This window comes from Panthera onca, chromosome A3 (genome assembly GCF_046562875.1).
Source record: "Panthera onca isolate mPanOnc1 chromosome A3, mPanOnc1 haplotype 2, whole genome shotgun sequence".
Taxonomy (NCBI): domain Eukaryota; kingdom Metazoa; phylum Chordata; class Mammalia; order Carnivora; family Felidae; genus Panthera; species Panthera onca.
In genome coordinates, this window is record NC_138341.1 from 140078758 (window position 1) to 140090913 (window position 12156).

The following is a 12156-nucleotide window of genomic DNA, read 5'->3' on the forward strand; positions in this document are numbered from 1 at the left end:
AGCCCCGCATCGGGCTTTATGCTGACGGCTCAGAGCCTGGAGCCTGCTTTGCATTCTGTCTCCCTCTGTCTCTGCCCCTCTCCAGCTCGCACTCTCTCTCTCTCTCTCTCTCTCTCTCTCTCTCTCTCTCTCTCAAAAATAAAATAAAAAAAAGCACACCTAGTTTGGATGGCGAAAACAGAAAAGTGACAGCTACGACTCCATGAGAAAGTATGTGTCTGAAGCATGTTTGTGGTTAGTTTCTTGGCACAGTTTTCCTATTTTGTGAAAATGTTAACAGATAATTGGGTTAATGGTCACATATCTTCCATGGCAGCAAGGGGTGAGGGTTAGGGTGATGGTGAGAATTTCGGGTTTAGAGTTAAGGTTTGGGGTTGGGGTGCCAGGGCCATGCGCTAGAGTGTCAGGATGTAGGGTCAGGGTGGGGGCCAGAGATCAGAAGTAAGGGCCCAGCGTTCAGGGACAAGGTTAGGGGTTAGTATTCAGGATCAGACTGGCTGCTGACCGTTGTAGTCCATCTGGACTGCTAAAACGGAACCGTATTTTGGTATTTTTGGTGTGGCTTATAACCAGTAGAAATCGATGCCTTACAGTCGTTGAGGCTGGAAGTCTGAGATGAGGGTACCAGCATGGTCAGGTAAGGGCCCTGTTTGTACTGGCATACTTCTCCTCTTTTGACATGTAGGGGATGGGTTAGGGTCTCTTATAGGGGGAGTAATCCCATTCGTGAGGACCCCACCCTCATCACCTAATCACCTCCCAAGGGCATCCTGTTCTAACATCATCACATCAGGCATTAGGATTCCAACAGATGAATTTGGGGGGAAACAAACATTCAGATCATAGCACTGATGTAGGAGATAGATGGAATTTTTTTTTTTATAATTGACCTTTACTTAAAAAAAAAAAACAACAACCTCTTTTCCCAGTCAAGGTACCAGAATGATGGGCTCTATCTTAGTTGGAATTTCCAAATCGTGGCACTGAATTTCAGAGATTAACTGAATGTGCCACGAGGGGCTAAACTGTGAGTCGGGTGTTCCCTGTGCCACAGCCCAGCGGACAGCAGGGGGCACCCTAACCTGGCTCTCTGACCTGAAGGAGATCGTAACGTATCCTGGCCTCAGAGTCAGACCCACATCTTGATGGGGATGATGGGCTCCAGGATGCTCCTGCAGCTTCGGGACAATTTGGGGCAGTGAGGACAAGGCTAGGAGATGGTTTCTGTTGGCGTCTCCAATGAACTTTAAGAAAAAAATGTTTAATGTTTATTTATTTTTGAGAGATTGACAGAGTGTGAGCAGGGGAGGGACAGAGAGAGTGGGAAACACAGAATATGAAGCAGGCTCTAGGCTCTGAGCTGTCAGCACAGAGGCTGATGGGGGACTCGAACTCACAAACCGCTAGGTAATGACCTGAGCCGAAGTCGGACGCTCAACGAACTGAGCCACCGAGGTGCCCCAGTTAAAAAAAATTTTTTTAACGTTTATTTATTTTTGAAAGAGACAGGGATAGAGCGTGAGCCGGGGAGAGGCAGAGAGAGAGGGAGCCACAGGATCTAAAGCAGGCTCCAGGCTCTGAGCTGTCAGCACAGAGCCTGACGCAGGGCTTGAACCCACAAGCTGTGAGATCGTGACCTGAGCCAAAGTCGGAGGCTTAACCGACTGAGCCACCCAGGGGCCCCTATGTTGATAGTTTTTATGTATCATGGGGAAGAATGTTATAGAGCCCACTGTCTATGTGCTTTCAGTACACATTTCATTCATTCCCAAAGCTGCTTAGGTTAGCACTTTCTGCCCCGGCACCTACAGTGAGTTTCTTCATACATTTCTAGTACAGTTAGATCATGTATCACATTCTGTATTATATCTTGTGACAATCCCACATCCTAAATAATTCAGTTGGATAATCATGATGTAGTCTTTGGGCTGGAAACATCTGAGTTTTGCCAAATGCGTAGTGGCACATACCTATCACTAAAATATACGGAATACCTTGAACTCTAACTGCATGATCTGTTTATCATCTCTGTAGTTCTGCCGTTTCCAGAATGTCCTATAAACGGGGCCATACAGTACGTAGCCTCTTCAGACTGGACTCTTTTACTTCGCAAAATATGTGTAAGATTCATCTATGTCTTTGTAAGGGGTGATGGATCATTCGTTTCTACTGCTGAGTAGTAGTGCATTGCATGTATAGGTGACTAAAAATAATTTTTCTTTACTTTTCTAGGTTCTTGGCTGAGACTACTTCTTGTGATAAAAGATTAACAGGAGAAAAACAGAACTGTAATTGCGTGTATACATCCTGTATACGTGGGACATACTCAGGAAAACTGATTAACTTCCCAAAATGGCTGAAGTAATCACTTGGAATGTTTCAGTAGTCGGAAGGCCAATTAAGGGAGGCTATCAGACCAAGCAAGAGTATATGAGGGGTAAGGTTGTTAATCAGGTTTAAGTCCAGAGACTTTGTTACAAATGGAGGGTTCCTTTGTAAATGTAAATTTTTCTCACTAAAGGACAACTTTTATTCGGTTTTCAGAGATTCTCCTCTGTCTTCTGTCTGTTAAAATCGATTAGCCCCAAATAATACTTGTGCCCAAGAGACTTATCTTGGGCATGGTGGCATATTCTGCTTCCTGTTTGCTTATGGATTCATATTTTGAAGGACATCCTGATTTCTTGAAGACTTTTGCCATTACGAATAGAGCTGCTGTGCATAGCTGCATGCGAGTTTTTGTTTGGAAATAGTTTTTCAAAGCAGTTGTGTGAGTACCTGAAGTGTGATGATGGTTGATTCTTAAGGCAAGACTTGTTTAACTTTGGGGAAAAATGCCAAACTATTTTCTGTTAAACTTAAAAATGAAATCGCCAATTATTTTACCAGCAAAAATGGGTTTATTTGGGAATAGTTGAGAATTTCAATCCAAGACAAGCAAGCTTAGGCAAAACCATAAGCAAGCACACGGAACAAAGCAGAGGAGCATTAGTCTTCTATAGAGGAAACCGAGGAAGTTGGGAGGCACTGTCCTAAACAGAAAGTTCACTGGCGTAAACTGGGGGCTTGATGTGTAGTGGCTTCTCATTGGCTGACCTGTGACAGTCTGTCATTGGCTGAGCTGTTGTCTGGGGAGGAGGAAACCTTTCTTCCTCCTGCCAGGATAGTAAAATGGTCCCGTTGGGTCTGCAATTGATGTAGAGTGGTAGGTGTGAGAGTCTCTCCTGCCAAGCCTTCCTAGACTTCATTTTAGTGAGGTTTCCTGTTACTAGTTTTCACTTCCAAAGTGGCTGCACATGCATTTCCCAAATGAAGGAGGGTTCTTCTCATTCTGCACTCTCTAACAATTGGCATTGTCAAAATTTTTTTGGAGTTTAGCAGTTTTAATCGGTGTGTAGCAATTTGGAATTTCCTAATGATACATGGATGTAGAGCATACTTTTGTATGCTTATTTACTATCCGTCTATTTTCTTTGGCCAGGTGTCTCTTCAGATCCTTACCCATTCTCATTTAGGTTGTGTGTTTTCTGATTGTTGACTTCTGAGAGTTTTCTGAAAGTTCTTAATGTATTTTGAATACAAATCTGTTATCAGATGTGTGTTTTGCAAATATTTCTTGCAGTTTGTAGGCTTGCCTTTTGGGTCTCTGAACAAGGTCTTTCATGGAGTAAAAGTTTTAATTTTATAAAGTTCACATTGCCAGTTTTTTTCTTTTGTGGATTGGTTTTGGTGTCTTAAAACCCCAAGGTCACGTAGGTTTTGTTTTATGTTTTCTTTTTGATATTTTGATAGTTTTGCACTTCTAAAAAAATATTTATTTCTGAGAGAGCGCAAGCGGGGGAGGGGCAGAGAGAGAGAGAGAGGGACAGAAGATCTGAAGCGGGCTCTGTGCTGACAGGCTACAGCAGCGAGCCACATGTGGGTCTGGAAGTCACGAACTGCCAGATCATGACCTGAGCCAAGGTTGGACACTCAAATGACTGAGCGACCTGCCTTGACAGTTTTGCACTTGAAATGGATCTGCAATTTTGAGTGAAATCTGGTGTAAGTTGCGAAGTTTGTATTTATATTTCATTTCACCTTGTCTTGTTTCGTTTCGTTTCATTTCATTTCATTTCATTTCATTTCATTTCATTTCATTTCATTTCATTTCATTTCATTTCACCTCGTTTCGTTTCATTGCGTTTTGTTTCCAATTAGTTGTTCTTTAAGTATTCCTGGAGAAGTTGGGGGATATTGGGCTCCGTTTCAGTTTGAGTTCCCAAAAGTTAACGGATTCACCTAGACTAGAGGTAGCCCAGTGAATCCTGCACTGCCTTCACTGCCTGCAGGGGGCGCCAGAGCTCAGCTCCCTGACCTGAGTGGCGCATGCGCCGCCAGCCGGCCACCTTTCCACCGGCACAGACTGGTGTTCCTCCTCCTCGGGACCCGCTGCGGGGTGGGTGGGCGGGTTTCGGGAGGGGAGAATGTGGGGACTTGTCCATGCTGACAGAAGCCGGGTTTCCTGAGGACCTGCTGTAGGGGATACGGGCTGTGGAAATGTCACAGTGCAGTTCTGGGTTTGTCGCTGAATAATTCTGTACTGGACATGAGCCCCTATGTCATTTATTCTTCAGACCTAAGCAGTGGGCCCTACTCGAGCTAGAGCCATGGCTAGGATCAGGGATCAATTGAGCAGGGTGGCAGTGGCCAAAATGCCGGCCAGTGCAGTGATCTGCCCAGAGGGTTGAGTGGAGTTCAGTTGTTAGGGTGTGCATCAGGCTTAGGAGTTGCATTTAGGAGCCAGATGATGGGGTGGACCAGGGTTAGGTTTGGGCTCAGGATCCCCTCCTGCACCTCCATCCCAGCCTTGGAGATATAGCAAAATTCTGGGTTCCTCTCTGAAATATTCTGTGCTGGTCATGGTCCCTAAATCTGTTCTTTCCTCAGACCTAGGAGGTGGAACCCCTTTAGGGCCAAGCCATGGCTAGGGTTAGGGTGAGGTCCTGGGAGGTGGCAGGGGCAGAACCGACACCAGTTCAGTGGTCTCCACGGAGGGCTAAGTTGAGGGTGTGAGTTAGGGTGTTGGACAGGCTTAGGGTTTGTGACCTGGGAATGGCTGATGGTATGTGTATTCCAGGTTCAGGTTTTGGCACAGAATCCCTTAGTGCAGCTCCATTCTGACCCTGGAATTGTCATGGTGAATGCCTGGATTCCTCTTGGATAATAGGCCCCAAATTCATTCTTTTCTGTGCCCTAGGAGGTGGGCCCCTTTAAGTCCAGAGCCATGATTAGTGTTAGGGTTAGGTCCCAGGACCTCAGAGTCTGACCACCAGGGGCTCAACCAACAGCACTGCAGTGATCTCCCTGGAGGGCTGAGTTGAGGGCACCTGTTAGGGTTTGGGTCAGGATTAGGACTGGGTTCAGGACCAGATGACTGAATGGGCCTGGGTTACGTTTTGGCTCCACATCCCCATCTAAGCTCCATCCTGGCCTTGAAAATGTTACTGTGAAGTTCTGCATTCTTCACTGCAATATTTTGTTCCAGTCATTGGCCCCAAATCTGCTCTTACCTCAGACCTAAAAGGTGGGCCCCCTTAGGGCAAGAGCCTTGGTTATGGGTAGGGTTAGGTCCTGACAGGTGGCAGGGGCAGAACTGACACCAGTTTAGTGATCTCCATGGGGGGTTGAGTTGAGGGTCCCTGTTAGGGTATGGGACAGGCTTAGGGTTTGGGATCAGGAATCAGTTATTTGTGTGTTCAGGATAAGGTTTTGGCATAGGATCCCCTTCTGCAGCTCCATTCTGACTCTGGAAATTTCATAGCAAACTCCTGGATTCCTTGCTGAATGATGCTGTGCCAGTCATGGGCCCCAAATCAGTTCTTTTCTCAGACCTAGGAGGTGGAACCTCCTTGGGACCAGGCCATGGCTAATGTTAGGGTTAGGTCCCAAGAGGAAGTAGGGGCCCAACCACCACTCATTCAGTGATCTCCTCAGACAGCTGAGTTGAGGGCACATGTTAGGGTGTGGGTCAGTCCTTGGCTTTGGGCTCAGGGGGAAACCTATTGTTTGGGCCAAGGTTAGGTTTTGGCTCAGTATCCCCATCTGCAGCTCCATCCCAGCCATGAAAATGGCATGTCAAACTTCTGTGTTCCTCGCTGAATAATTCTGTTCAGGTCATGGTCCCCACATCCGGGGACCCCACAACCAGTTCTTTACTCCTCTCCTCCCCGTGTTGTAGATATGTAGTGTTCATATTTCAAAACCTTTCATATTGTGAATACTTTGGTGTTTTACAGATATATTCATTTTTATTGCTTTTGCGTTTCACCCTTTAATACTGTCAATTTAGGTGTTTCTTTTCCACTTAAAGAGTCCCTTTTAACATTTCTTGCAGGGGTGGTTTGTTGGTTGTGAACTCGCTTAGCATTTATTTGGGAACCTCTTGATCTCTCCTTCCATCTGAATGATAGTGTGCTGGATAGACTCTCTTTGGCTGCAGATGTTTTCCATTCAGCACCTTTACCATACCATGCTGCTTACTTATGGTTTCAAAGTTTCTTCTGAAAAACATCCAGTGATAATCTTATGGGGTATCCCTTGTAGGTAACTGTCATCTTTGGTTTTGCTGCTGTTAAAATTTTTCTTTATCATGACATTTTGTGTTTTAATTACTATATGACTTGGTGTGGATCTGCTTCTGTTGAATATATTGGGGGTTCTTTGTGCCTCCTGCTTCTGGATCTGTTTCCTTCCCCGCATTAGGGAAGTTTTCATCTATTGTGTCTTCAAATAAATTTTCTGGTTCTATTTCTCAAGTTCTGAGAATGACAGGACAGGAAAGACCTGTTGAAGGTTCTCTGATGAGTCACTGGATTTGCATGCATGGAGGATAGATTTGGGACTCAAATGAACAAACTACTTTTAACTTCAAAGAACTAGAAAAAAACAACAATCTACGTCCAATGTTCTCAGAAGGGAGACAGTAATACATATGAGAGTGGAAACCAATGAAACTGAGACCATGAAATCAATAGAAAATATGAAGAAGACCAACAGTGGGTTTTCTGAAGAGTGAAACAAAATTGACAATACTGTACATAGACTATGCTAAGACAGAGAGAGGACCCAAATCAAAAGAATTGTAAATGAAAGAGAAGACATTACATCTGGTACCACAGAAACATAAAGGAGACAAAGAGGCGACTATGGCCAAATTAGAGGCCAGCAAACCGCCTACCTAGAAGAAATGAATAGGCTCTTAGAAACACACAACCTACCAAGACTGTATCAGGAAGATATAGAAGGTTTGCGCAGACCCATTAAAGGAAGACTGTATCAATACAAGAAGATAACCAATGCAAGTAAATTGAATCAGTAATCGAAATTCTCTCAGGGGAAAAAAGCCCAGGACCAGGTGGATTCACTGGAGAATGTGACCAAACATTTGTAGAAGAAACTAACAGCAGTCCTCTCACTGATTCAAAAGGAATGAACACCACCAAACTCATTTCATGACACTGGAATTACCCTGGTAGGAAGCCAGAGAAGGATACTACCTGAACAGAAAACTATAGGCCAGTATCCCCGTGATGAATATAGATGAAAAATTCCCAATAACGTATAGGCAAACCAAATTCAGCATCACATTAAAAGGATCATTGGCCGTGATGAAGGGTTTTTTCCCTGTAAAGGAAGGATGTTTCAGAAATGCAAATCAATCAGTGTGACCCCTCACATAATTGAATGAAAGAAAAATCAACCACAAATCAGACTCTTAACTATAAATAGCAAACGGAGGGTTACTAGAGGGGAGGTGGGCAGGGGGATGGGTTAAATGGGTGATGGGCTAAGGAGGGCGCTAGTAGTGAGGAACACTGGGTGTTGTATGTAAGTGATGGATGACTACATTCTATACATGAAGCCAACATTACACTGTATGTTAACCAACTGGAATTTAAATAAAAACTTGAAAAAATAAATACTAAAGAAATACATAAATAAATTTAAACTAAACTAAATAAATACATTTTAAAAATTAAACAGAAAACTCATGGGACAATGTCAATAGACACAGAAAAATGTTCTGAGAAAATTTGGTATCTATTTGTGCTAAAAAAAAAAAACTCTTTAAAAATTCAGTGTAGAAGGAACATATCTCAACATAAGAAAGGCCATGTATGTGAAGCCCACAGCTAACATCATGCTCAATAATGAAATTGTGAAAGATTTTCCTCTAAGATCAGGCACAAGACAAGGATGCCATAGGTATGTGAAAGGGATTGGGTGATGCAGGCTTCTGGTTATGGAATGAATAAATCACAGATAGAAGATATAGCATAGGGAGCATAGAGAATGGTACCGGAATAGTGATACATGGTGACAGATGATAGCTACCCCTGGGTTAGCAGAATGTATACACTTGTCCAATCACTATGTTGTTCATCTGAAACTAATGTAGCATAGTGTGTCAGCTATTCCCAAATAAAATGATTTTTTTAAATAAGGTAAAAGAATGAAATAAAAAGTTTAATGTAAAAGAATCTGTTAATATCTAATCAAGAAATGCAGTAAAGTTGCAAAATAGAAAGTCACCATATCAAATACTGTAGCATTCCTATACACTATTATCTAAAAAGATTATCCAAAAAGAAGTAGAGAAAACAACCCCATTTACAACAGCATCAAAAACAATAAAATATATAGGAATAAATTTAGCCAAGGAAGTGAAAGATCTCTCTACAGAAAATTATAAAACCTGTGTGCAGAAATGGAAGATATTCAGTTTGGGTGAAAGAAACGGGAGAACACACAAGTCAGTGAAAAGCCATCCCATGTCCATCTTTTGGAGGAATTAATATGGATACAATGTCCATACTACCCAAAGCCATCTAGAGATTCAGTGCAATCTCTATCAAAACTCCAATGCAATTTTTAGGCAATTAGAAAAACATATCCTAAAATGTATTTGGAACCACAAAAAGACCCCAAGTAGCCAATGCAAGAAAGAACAAAACAGGAGGCATCACACTTCTTGACTTCAAGCTGCATTCTAACACAAAGAAATGAGTTATGTCACTGACATAAGCACACACACAAGACAATGGAACAGAAATTGAGAGCCCAAACTAAACCCATGCATGCACAGTCAACTAGTATTTGACAAGGGAGTCAAGAATACACAGTGGAGAAGAGTAGTCTCTTGAATAACTGGTGCTGGGAAAATTGGATATTCACATGTATAAGAATAAAGCTTAGCACCTTATGTTATACCACTCCAAGAATTAACTTGAAATGGATTCAAGATGTAAATGAATGATACAAAAACAAAATTCTTTCTCATCATTTCAGCTCTTATTATGCCAAGACAGAGCTGTTGAGGTGGTGAAGGGCTGGGTAGAGAGTCGTCCTGGAAATAGAAGCCTGTGTGTGTGGAACAGACTTTCTTTAGTAGTCTGGAATTATCCCTCTGATCCTTTAAGACTAGCCACTTCCTTCCCTACATTTGCAGACACAGCTAGTACCATGCATGCTGCCAGCAATGCACTGCTTTGTCGCCTCAAACTCCTAGAAGCTCTAGGTGGCACCCAGTAGGAAGGGTGGAGTTTTGTGGCACTGATGCTGCCCTGTTGAAACCAGGGGGAGGGGAAGGAGACAGGTACCGTTCCGGCTTCATTGGTGTTCACCTATGTTAGTGTTGGTGTTGGTGTTGGATTTTTCACCTTTTACCCTACCAAATCTCAAAAGTTTAATTTCTGTCCTGCAGGTCAACGTGTCTTCCAGAACATTTCCTCCTTTCCCAGAAGTGCCCTCCATGTCACACCCCATGGGCTGCCCTTTATCACCATCTGTGGGCTTTGGGCTACCCCCATCTTCTCCAACCTGGTGGCCTCTGGGACCTCACCCTCCACCTCCACCATCTGGAAAGATGATCTGAACAGTATGAGTTGACTTATAAAACACGTTTTGTCTTTTTACTTGTTGAGTGTTTGGAGAAGATGCAGTGATGGCACCACAGGGCTTTCAGGTCAGCCTGAGTGAGGACGTTGGAACGTTCTTCAAGTTTCTCAGGGCATGCATGAAATGGGCAGTCATTTCCACATAGTGAGCTGGGCAACACGTGCCTCTGATAGAGAAGGAAGGAGGCCTTATACAGGCTGACAGACATAGCACTCCCTAGGATGTAGCTTGTACAGAGACCATGTGCTGGGCTCTCTGAGGGATGAGACACATCCCTGACTTTATTTCTAGCTAGTTGACACCTGAGCTGTTCACAGATGCTTGATTAGTTATAAAAACACCTGAACCAGGGCCCTGTAAACCTTCCTCAAGGGACAGGATCAGATCTCCCTCTTGTCCTCAAGGGTCATCCGAGGCACCAGAAAACCCCTCTGCCCCTGGTAAGGGACTTGAGAGTGTGAAAGAGTTGAATATAATGAAACATGTGGCGGACGGTTTGTTTTTCTTCCACACAGTCTATGAAAGTCAGAATCAGCCTCCATCCACCTCCAGCCTTATGAGACCCAGGACGTGGTGCAGCTCCCATGGGGAATATCAGTTGTGTCTCTACCAAGGATGCAGAGAAAGACAAGGTAAATTCTATTGCCCGTTTCAGTTGCAATGCTTTCTGGAAACTTTTATCTGGACTTGTCTGGTTTTCTATGTCCTCTGGTGTCTTTACGGTTTGATTTATGTCCTCACAAGCCTCCAGGCTTCTCCAGTTTAACATCATCATGTTAGCTGGCGCCTCTGGAAGCCACAAGTGAGTGGAGGCTGAGGACCACGTGGGTCTCACTTTGTGTTTGTGGAAATAACTTGAGGAGGATGACACTTCCCTGCACCCTCAAGTCTTCTGCAGCGTCTGACTCCTTCCACACCTTCTTTACATGGGATTATCCTTATTATTTTCATTTTTTCCTATTTCAGTGTAGGCGATGAAATTGTTCCGAATGTCTGCGATGAGCCTCGTGACTGGAAAAGATGAAAACTCTTTCCAACTTTATATTGTGTGCTTTGTGCAGTGCTGAGTGTTCTTAGGTAAATTTCAGAATTCATTATTGATCTTTCTGTGTTGGTAAATTTGCGATAGAGAATTTCTCCAGTCGTCCCCTAGGTGGAAATACTCTGAATTTTCAGAAGCGGCACGTGTACTCGAAAATGTACGTGGAACTGCAGTCGTGAAGGGAGAGAATCAGTGATTACCTGCAGGGCCAGTACCTCACAGAGTTCTTCAGTTGTGTTTATATGTGCAGGTTCTCTTGTGTCCCGGGAGCAGTTGTAACTGGTACTTTGTCTCATGATACCTTATGGGAGTTTTACACCTGAAATCTAGACCTGTTTCTGTTCATTCTTTTATGTGGAATTTCAACCTCCCTTTTACAATGGGACAAAATAGCTCTGCAACTCATATTGTATTTAAAAGCTGAATTACCTGTGAATTAAGATAAACATACCTGAGACCAATGAATGTGCACAGGTAACGTGTTTCTCTCAGAAAACACATTTCCAGGCCCGCTGCAGGACTCCAGGAACCCCCATCTCCTCAGAGGTCTTTGTGGCCTTGCACAGACGTCTTTGTCAGGGAGGGAAGCAGAGTGAGGACAGGCATGGGATGGCAGGTTGAGCTTTGACCCTGGGGTGGCCCTGAATCTCTGTGTGGTGCTGGGCTTTTCTTTCATTCCTTCATGTTCTGTCTGTTCTCAATGTGCAAATAAAAAGTCTTCAGATCTGGTGGAAGAGGACACCAGAGGGGTCTTGGACATAGATGTCTGCCTCTCTGGAATGCGTTCATTTATTAGACTGGCATTAGTGTCATCAGTCTTCTAGAATAGGACTCCTTGGCTTTCTTCATTTGTAAACATTGGCAGTGATGTGTGGTAACAGTAGTTTCTCCTTGTGGCATCTGGTACCTTCAGGTCATAGGTGGGACCTCGTGGGAGGGTAGAGTTTTCTGGCACTGATGCTCCATTCTACTAGAACCCATGAATGAACAAGGGGCCAGGTGCCAACACCTGCTTCATTGTGTTTCAGCTCCTGTGGGCATTTCTGCTTCTCTGTCATACCAACATACCTGTCACTTCTGTCCCGTAGGTCCCTATGGATGCAAGAGGACCTTCTTCTTTACCAGGTCCATCCTACAGGCCCTTCCCCACAGATCCCCTTTATCACTGTTCATGG